Genomic DNA, 9,195 nt, shown 5'->3' with positions numbered 1-9,195 from the left:
ACAGGAAGTGCTCACTGAATAGTGCTGAAGAGAAAGGATGTATTTAAGCATGTGTGAGTGCGTGCCTGCATGTCTGTGTGCACGCATATAGGGGTTGGGTAAGGTATGAGCTTCCTGAGGCTGCTTCTGGAGCCCAGAAGTCTGAAATCAAGGTGTCATCGGCAAAGCCACACCCTCTCTGAAGGCTCTAGGGGAGGATCCTTCCTACTTGTTCCAGCTTCTGGTGGTTGCTGGCAATCCCTGGTACTCCTTGGCTCATGGCCTCATCACCTCAACTCTGCCTCATTGTCACGGGACCATCTTCTCTGTCTGTGTCTCTCCTTTCTCCTAAGGACATCAGTCATTGCATTAAGGCCACCCTAGGGACTTCCCTGGCGGTCCAGTGGTTAAGACTCCGTGCTTCCAGTGCAGGGGGCGCAGGTTCGACCCCTGGTCAGGGAACTAAGATCCCACCTGATGCAACAACAACAAAAAAAAGGCCACCCTAATCTAGTACAACCTCATCTTAATTTGATCACACCTGCAAAGACCCTGTTTCCAAATGTCACATTCATAGGTTCTGGGCGTTGGGACGTGGACGTATCTTTCTGAGGCACGCAATTCAGATCAGACAGGAAGGGGACACAATTTCTGGTGTGTGGCTGTGATACATCTATCTCCTGGTGTGGGTGTTTAGCTGTGTCCATCCTCATGTGTGTATCCATGGGGGTTGCCGGTCACGCTGACCTCAGGGAATAGAAATGAACTGAGGTCTTGCTGCAGGGCCATCTTCCTCGGTCCAGCCGAGCTCACTTCCTGGGCAGCTTGATTTGGGAGTCCGGCTGGTGGGGGTAGATTTTTTTCCCAAAGCCGGAAGCACCATCCAGCCCTGGGCGCTGCTCAGAGGAACTGCCTTACCGTCACGCAGCCTGGACAGATGGTCCCTTGCTGGGCCCAGTACCACAGGTTGGGAAACAGGAAGCTCAGAGACGGGAAGATGACCCCCGGGCCTTTGGGGTCCTTCCACCCAGGTCTCTGCCTCCTCAGCCCTGCTGACATCTGGGGCCTGGATCATTCTCTGTGCGGGGCCGTCCTGGGCACTGTGGGCTGTTGAGTGGCATCCCCACTCACTCAATGCCCGGAGCCCCCCCCCCCCGGTTCATGACGACCACAAATGCCTCCAGGCACCGCCTGGCATCTCCTGGGGGGAGGATCACCCCCTAGGTAAGAACCACTGCTTCTGCCCACTGGGTGCACTGAGTCCCGCCATCCCCCCACCCCGTGCATGAGGAGGGTGTCCACCAAGGGAGCACTTGTGTGAGTGCTGGGAGGGGTCCTGGTGCACACATGGGCTCTTCAACCAGGGTAGGGGCCATACGTGTGTGTGCACACACATGGGCTTCTGTGTTGGAAACACGAGTGCTTGCACGTGTGCGTGTATCCATGGGTGCATACAGGCATCTGCATACAGTCGCCACATGTCCCCCGGAACAGGACAGGTTGGAGACTCACCCAAGCCCTCAGGAGGCACCTAAGCCCCCAGGGCTGAGAAGTGGGATTGGCCTTGGTGCGGACCCCTGTGGGTGCCTGGGCTGTGGTAGCCAGGGCGAGGCAGCCAGGCCCAGCCCCAGCCGGGCCTGCACTGGGTGGGGGTAGGGTACTGCAAGTGGGAATGGGGGAGGGGAGGGACCTCTGTGCCTGGCCTGCTGGCTCTGAGACCTCAGCCCTGTCCTGCCACAGGACGGCTGCCAGACCCAGCCAATTCTGTCATCTTCCTTGACCCCATGTACAGGCCGAGCTCCCAGAGGTGCTGGGCGCCCAGGGGCTGGGAGGTAGCTGGGGGCCTGGCCACCCTGCCCACCTTACCTTGGGCCCCAGGAGTCTTGCCTGACTCTGGGCGAGTGAGCCAGAAAACCTGGGCCCTGGCCCCTCCTCCTCTTGCCAGCCAGTTTCTTCCATCCCTTTGGAGTGCATTCGGGGTTGGGGCAGTGACACAGTACGGGGCAGGTCCAGCAGGGCGAAGGACAACACAGAGCAATGGGCAAGACAGGCAGAGTCCAGGGCAAGGATACTCCCCCCACCCAAAGGATGGCATGGGAGACGGCCAGCTGCAGAAGGGGGCTCAGGATTTCTCTGGGGGACCTGGAGTTGGGAGGCGCTGGCCTGATAAAGAAGGACAAGGCTTCTGCAGAAGTTGGAGCAATTCCCTGACTCCAGGGCCTTCCCCTCCCCTACCCCAGCTTCCCTTGTGATACCCTAGGGGACCAGGAGGACAGGGGTGCTGGCCCCCATCTTCCACCCCAGTCATGGAAGGAGCTTGGCAAGCCTTAGGCCAAAAGAGCAGAGAATCAGCTGAGAAGCCCCTCCCTTCTGCAAGGTGACTCTCTTCCCATGTTGTATATGGGGTCTCCCCCAAACCCCAGAGGAGACACCAGGCAGGACATAATGCTGAGCCCCAGGGCCTCTGCTTCCCCTTACCTCCTATGAGCCAGAAGGCAGGCTGGCTGGCTGGGTGGGATCCATTCTGACCACCTTCCCCTGGGCTTGGTTGGGCAGCCAGAGCCCTGGCATCCTGGGGCCTCAGTCGTGCAGAGTTCACCTCCTGGACAGCATCCAAGGGACCCCAGGACAGCTCAGGGCCTCCAAACCCAGCAGGTGGAGCCCCCAGAGTTAGCAAATAAAAATATAGGACGCCAAGTTAAAGCTGAATTTCAAGGCTTCCCTGGTGGCGCAGTGCTTAAGAATCCGCCTGCCAATGAAGGGGACACGGGTTCGAGCCCTGGTCCGGGAAGATCCCACATGCTGCGGAGCAACTAAGACCGTGCACCACAACTACTGAGCCCACGTGCCACAACTACTGAAGCCCGCGCGCCTAGAGCCCGTGCTGCGCAACATGAGAAGCCACCTCAATGAGAAGTCCGCGCATGGCAATGAAGAGTAACCCCTGCTCGCCGCAACTAGAGAAAGCCTGCACGCAGCAACGAAGACCCAAAGCAGCCATAAATAAATAAATAAATAAAATAAAAAAAGATTATTAAAAAAAAAGTTGAATTTCAGATAATGAGTAACTTTTCAGTATAATTCCCAGGCATAAGTATATTCCATGCGTAAGTATATCCAAAACAATTATTCTTTGTTTATCTGAAATTCAGATTTAAATGGGTGTCCTCTAGTTTATCTGGCAAACTTAGCAAGGGGTAATGGTGAGACCTTTGTCCCCCAACATTATTTATTTATTTATTTATATTTTTGGCTGTGTTGGGTCTTTGTTGCCACGCGTGGGCTTTCTCTAGTTGCGGCGAGCGGGGGCTACTCTTTTTGCGGTGCACAGACTTCTCATTGCAGTGGCTTCTCTTGTTGTGGAGCATGGGCTCCAGGCGCACGGGCTTCAGCAGTTGTGGCTCGCAGGCTCTAGAGTGCAGGCTGCAGGCGCATGGGCTTAGTCTCTCCGTGGCATGTGTGATCCTCCCAGACCAGGGCTCGAACCTGTGTCCCCTGAATTGGCAGGTGGATTCTTAACCACTGCGCCACCAGGGAAGTCCCTGTCTCCCAACATTAAAAAGAGGCACCTATTTGGTGTGATTGTGTGTGAGTGTGAGCAGATCGGGGTGTGTGTGTGTGTGTGCACATTTAGAGAGGCACTGAGCCTGTGTCTGTGTAGGGCAGACTGTGCACAGGTGGGCGTGGAGGTAAAGCCCGTGCTTGGGGCCAGTGCTGGGACCTCTGCAGTATCCTCATGAGCCCATGCCTTTTGTGGGGAGGGTTGGGCCCCTCCCTCCTCTACTCAGGCACCTTAGGCTCAGAGTGGGCACAGGGCTGTCCCTAAAGCACTGAGAGATTAGGGAAGGAGCCAGGTCCCAACGCAGCTTCTGAGCTAGGATCAGGGTGTCAGAATCAGGGTCGGGTCGGCACTTGGTGCTTGGGTGACTGTGAGCATAAGGGGAAGGTAGAGTTGGAATCCTGGGCTGGAGCCAGCCTGGCCTGTGCCCCCTCTGCATGTTCCCACCTGTCTGGACCCCCAGAAATAGGAACCACCAGCTCCCGGTCTTATCAGGTCCCCAGATAAGTGAGGGTCATGGGCAGGGTCATCACTGGGCTCTTGCTGGGTTGGGGCCTCCGGCCGTGGGGACCAGCAGCAGGAACATCTGATGCAAGTGGCTGTAAGTGTCCGTTCCTACTGGCTGACTCACAGCCCGCTCCATTCCAGTGGCTCAGCAGTCCTGGGGACGGAGCCAGGCCCGCTGTCCTCTGTCGGGGTGGGGAGAGGGCAGGGAGAAGGGAAAGCAGGGGCAGGTGTGGCCAGGAGCTCGCAGCTGGCCCGCCTGCCTGGCTGTGGGTGTCTGCAGCCGTGCGGCCCGCTCTGCTGTGATGGTGGCGGCTGTGTAGCCTCCCAGGGGTCAGTCACTGAAAGTCCCCAAGGGAGGGGTGGGGGTGGGGTCGGGGGCTAAGCAGTGCTGGCCCACCAGACGGCCAAAGGCTGCCACTCTGCGACTGGGGACGAGGAGCTTGTCTTGTCATCCCACTTTCCCTCCGTGTCCAAGGCAGTGGACACCCAGGTGGCTCTCAGGGGAGCCAGGTCTCCCACTCCCAGCTGACCTGATCCCCAACAGTGATCTGGGCGTCACGTACAAGAGCCCTTAGTTTTGAGGAGGGTGGGGGGCTTTCCCCGGAACCTGTGGATATGAAACCTTAATGTGGCAGAAGGGACTTTGCAGATGAGATTAAGGGCCGTGAGATGGGGGTGATCCTGGATTAGGGGTCGGGCAGTGTCATCACAAGGTCCTTATAAGAGGGAGGCGGGAGGGTCAGAGGCAGAGAGAGACGGGAGAGGCTGCGCTGCTGGCCGTGAGGATGCAGGAGGGGCCTCGAGCCAGGGATGCGGCGCCTCTAAAAGCTGGAAAAGGCGGGAACCGATGCTCCCCTGGAGCCTCTGGAAGGACCAGCCCTGCCCACACCTGGATTCAGCCCCGTGAGACCCGAGTCAGACTCCTGACCTCCAGGACTGTCAGAGATTAAATTTCATTTTGAGCCCCTAAATCTGTGGCAACTTGTTACAGCGGCCCTAGGAGGTTCATACAGGCACCAACATCCGCGGCATCCCAGAGTCCCCGTTTAGCAGATGAGCAAAATGAGGCAAGTCCAGCCAGGTCCGGAGGAGGCCAACCGACCCTGGCTTCCCGGCCAGGGCCCCTGATGGGGCTGAGGACAGGGGCGATGTGTTCAGTGGGCCTTGCAGCCTGGACTCCTGGGCCCGGTGTCTGCTGACCTGCCAAAGGCCCCAGAGGCCGCTGTGGCCGGAGGAGGGGGGTTCTGCCTGACCACGGAGCTGGCACAGGGACCAGGCTCCAGGAATGTCCTCCCCCGGGATCGGATTTGCTTGTGCTGCTAAATGCTCGAGCCGATCTGCTGCCTGGCGTGTGACCGGCGCCTTTGAACCCTCCCCGCCCTCTGCAGCGAGACGCCAGCGGCGCCCGGCCCGTTCCCACGCCGTGACCCCCTCCAGGCATGCCCTCCCCGGGGCGCCTCCTCCTCATTCCAGTCGCAGGGACTCCCGGGGGGCCCATCGCCGGCTGCCCTGGGATGGCCGTCGGCCTGGGGCGGCGGCGGGGGGGCGCCGTGGACTGCAGGACTGGGTGCCCTGGGGACCCGGGCGGCAGCGCCTGCACTCTGGCTCTGGCGCGGGGCCCCTCTGCCCGCTACGGGACCGGTTGCCGGGCAACGCGTTTGCGTCACTGAACCCAGCACTGGGCCCGGGCTCCCCTGGAGCGGGAGGCCGGGCCCTGGCGCTGGGCCAATAGAATTCTAGGGACTGAACGCGAGGGGCGTGGCCGTGGCCTGCCCACCGGCCAATGGGATTGTTGTTGTCGAAGTCGCGCTAGGAGGGCCGCGCCCCTTTAAAGGGATCGCGCTCATCTCACCGCGTTGGCTTGCCTACGGGTTCTGAGAGAAGAACACGGCGCGGGGTTAGGGGTCCGCGGGTCTCCCTGAGCCTCAGTTTCCCCAGGTGCGCATAGCAAGGGCACGGGGACAGTGCACAGTGCATCCAGAGCCCGCAGCTCCCCCAAGGGGCCCCCTGCATTTATGCAGTGCCAGTTTGCACCTGGACCCCATGCAGCGCCATCGCCCCGCCCCCACCACCGCTGGATGACCCTGGCCGTACGGCTTTAGGGAGATCGCGTCCCCAAGAAGACCATACTGCAGCTGGGGGGTCAGGTTTGTCCTCAGGCCTGGGCCCCTGCGCCCACCCCTCCTCCTCAAGGGCTAGGAAACATCCCTTACAAGGACCCCTTCTCCACCTGTAGGTCTGGGAGGTTGGTTCCCCTGTCCTCAGGTCTCAATGCCCCGGCACTATACCCACCCCCCCTCAGTTCCAACAGGGGAAAGCAAAGGGGGTTGGTAGTGAGGGTCTGTTTCCTGTGGACCCTGGGGGACAATGGCCACAGCCACGATGTCCCTCCACTCTGGACGGACCCTACTCTCTGCTGTCAGGTGGCCCATGCCAATGAAAGACAAATCAGGAGTAAGAAGTGACATTGGCTGATCCAGGGTGCAGATCAGCAGAAGTGACCCCTCCAAAAAACCATTCACCTGCACCCTCTGTGTCCCAAGACTGGAGTGCCCCCAGGGGTGGCCTATGGGGCCTGGAGATGCCTGCAGCCTGGGTTTCTGCCAAGGCTGGTCTCAAAGAACAGGGCTGGAATCTGGAGGGGTGACTGGGCCCAGAGATCTGGGGAGGAGGGGTACATTTAGCTGGGCAGGATCCCTGGTCCATGTCAGGCTTTGGGATGTGGACTCAGCTCCCCCCTGGTGGCCCTCTTTCCTGTCCCTCCATCACCCCTGACCCCAGCACCCTGGACACCGCTAACCTGGGGTGTCCTGCTTTGATCCTTGTTCCCTGGTGATGTAAGTTGTTAGCTTTAGGGGAAACTGGGTGGAGGGCATCCAGGAACTCAGAGTACAATTTTCGCAACTTTTCTGTAAGTCTAAAACTTGTTCAAAATAAAGTAAAATAATAAAGAAAGCACACCACTAGTGTTAAGTAATTTCTAAACGTTTTTGTCGCCCCTGCCCATTGACCCATAAAAGATGACCAGCAGGTGCAGCATGGCCCTCCAAGGCGTGAAGCTGGACATGTCCCAGAAGTGCCACGGCCTCCAGCTGTTCTGGAAGCAGCCTTTACTGCTTCCAGGCATGCTATGTCCTCCGAAGGCTGGCTTTGGTCTGCAGAGGGGAGGTCATAGGCACCCAGCCCCCCGAGGCCCTCCCGGTCAGCTGTCCATGTTCTCCACACTCCCTTGGGACCCCCAGCCAGGGGGAAGCTCACCCACGTGTCCAGGATTCTTTGGGGTTTACGGAGGTACCACTGGGGTGGGCTGTCTGTATCCAGGGGGCCAGCATGCTGCGCTGCTGGCTGTGAGGATGAAAGAAGGGGCCACGAGCCAGGGATGTGGCACCTCTAGAAGCTGGAAAAGGCGGGAACCGATGCTCCACTGGAGCCTCTGGAGGAGCCAGCCCTGCCCACGCCTGGATTTTAACCTCCAGGACTGTGAGATGATAAAGGTGTGTGGTATTGTTTTTTTTTCTTGGCCGCGCCCGGAAGCTTCTAGGAATTTAGTTCCCGGACCAGGGATCGAACCTGCGTCCCCTGCAGTGGAAGCGCGGAGTCTTAACCACGGGACCGCCAGGGAAGTCCCAAATATGTGTGGTTTTAAGTCACTGAGTTTTGGTGATTCATCCTAGCAGCCACAAGAAACCAACATGCCCTCACCCTGGGCTAACCCTAAGGACTGAGCGTACTGCCGTGACAGACTGGCATGGCTCCTGGGTGGTTTTGGGGGACTGGACTGACGGACGAGTACGTTCACTTGACAGAGTTCCCGGAGGAACTCATGGTGGCCCCCGAGCTGAGCTGGAGAAACAGGCAGGGAGATGGGCTCACAGAAAGCAGGAAATGGGCCAGATGGCAGTGGAAGGACAGCAGGGCCAGCAGATGCCGGGCGTCTCAAGGCTGTCTCCCTGTGCCATGACCAACCAGGGACCTTGGGGGACCAGAGGTCAGGACCAGAGCCCAGTGCCTGGCCAGAGGGAGAAGTTTCCAGCAACTTGGCTGGGGTTCCTGGGCTGCGGGGCTTAGCAGGGACCACCTGATTCCATCTCTACTCTCCAGCAAAGTGCTGAAGGGGTCAAGTGTCCCCAGCGGGAAATGCAAGTCGACCCTCCACATCGGCTAGACGCTCAGACGGGCCCCCGGGGCGGGCAGTGAAGGGGACCCTGATGGCCTGGCGGGTGTGGGGACCGGCCTCTCCCCTCACCCATTTCCCAGCTGGCCTTCCTGGGGCAGAATTCTTGTCCAGGGATGCGAGGCCCTCAGCATGGTGGCTGGAGGGCAGCTGCTGGTATATGAAACGTCCAGAACAGGCAAATCTACACAGACAGAAAGCAGGGAATTGGGGGGCTGGGGCTAATGGGCTTCTTTTACAGTGGTGAGGATGTTCTGGAACTGCATAGGGGTGACGGCTGGACGACCTGTGAATGGACTGTAAGCCCTGAATTGTCCACTGTAAACAGATGGACTGCGGAGCACGTCAGTGACGGCTCACAAAGATGCTTATCGACAACAGAGACCCTGCACAGCCCAGTGGCGGCTGGCAACTGTGCAGTGACAGCGCCAGGTGGGCATCGAGAGGACCCTGCCGGCCTGTTAACTGAGGTTGGATGCAGAGCAAACATCTGCACACTCCACGTTTCCTGGCCGTGATGGAAGGAAGGAAAGGGTCTCAGTGGACAAAGAGAAGGAAGACAGCGCACGTCCGCCACAGGTCAGGAGCTGGGCACTGAAGACCGCACTTTCAGAAAACATCCACGACGGGAAACAGGCATTTGAGAAAACACCTGCTGTCACTCGCAAGACATTTCAGTGTACGCAAGAGAGGACATAGCTCAGAGGCGGTGCTGGTGAGGGTGTGAGGTAGGCAGGACTCCCAGACGCTACCCAGTGGGGGTCGGGGAAAGCACCAACCTCCCGTGCCAGGAGTGTGCCCTGGAGCCTTTGCACCTGCGGGGTCCTTCCCCCAGGGGACACTGGGTCATGTCTGGGGATGGCTGTGGCTATCACACTGGGGGGCTCCTGGCATCCAGTGGGTGGGGCCAGGGAGGCTGCTCCACACCCCCCAGTGCCTAGGACACCCCCCCACCCCCGAGAATAACCAGCCCCAA

The sequence above is a fragment of the Hyperoodon ampullatus genome, assembly GCF_949752795.1.
Source record: "Hyperoodon ampullatus genome assembly, chromosome: 4".
In the NCBI taxonomy this organism is placed as follows: Eukaryota; Metazoa; Chordata; class Mammalia; order Artiodactyla; family Ziphiidae; genus Hyperoodon; species Hyperoodon ampullatus.
The sequence above is the reverse complement of the archived record's forward strand: the minus strand, read 5'-3'. Positions refer to the sequence as shown.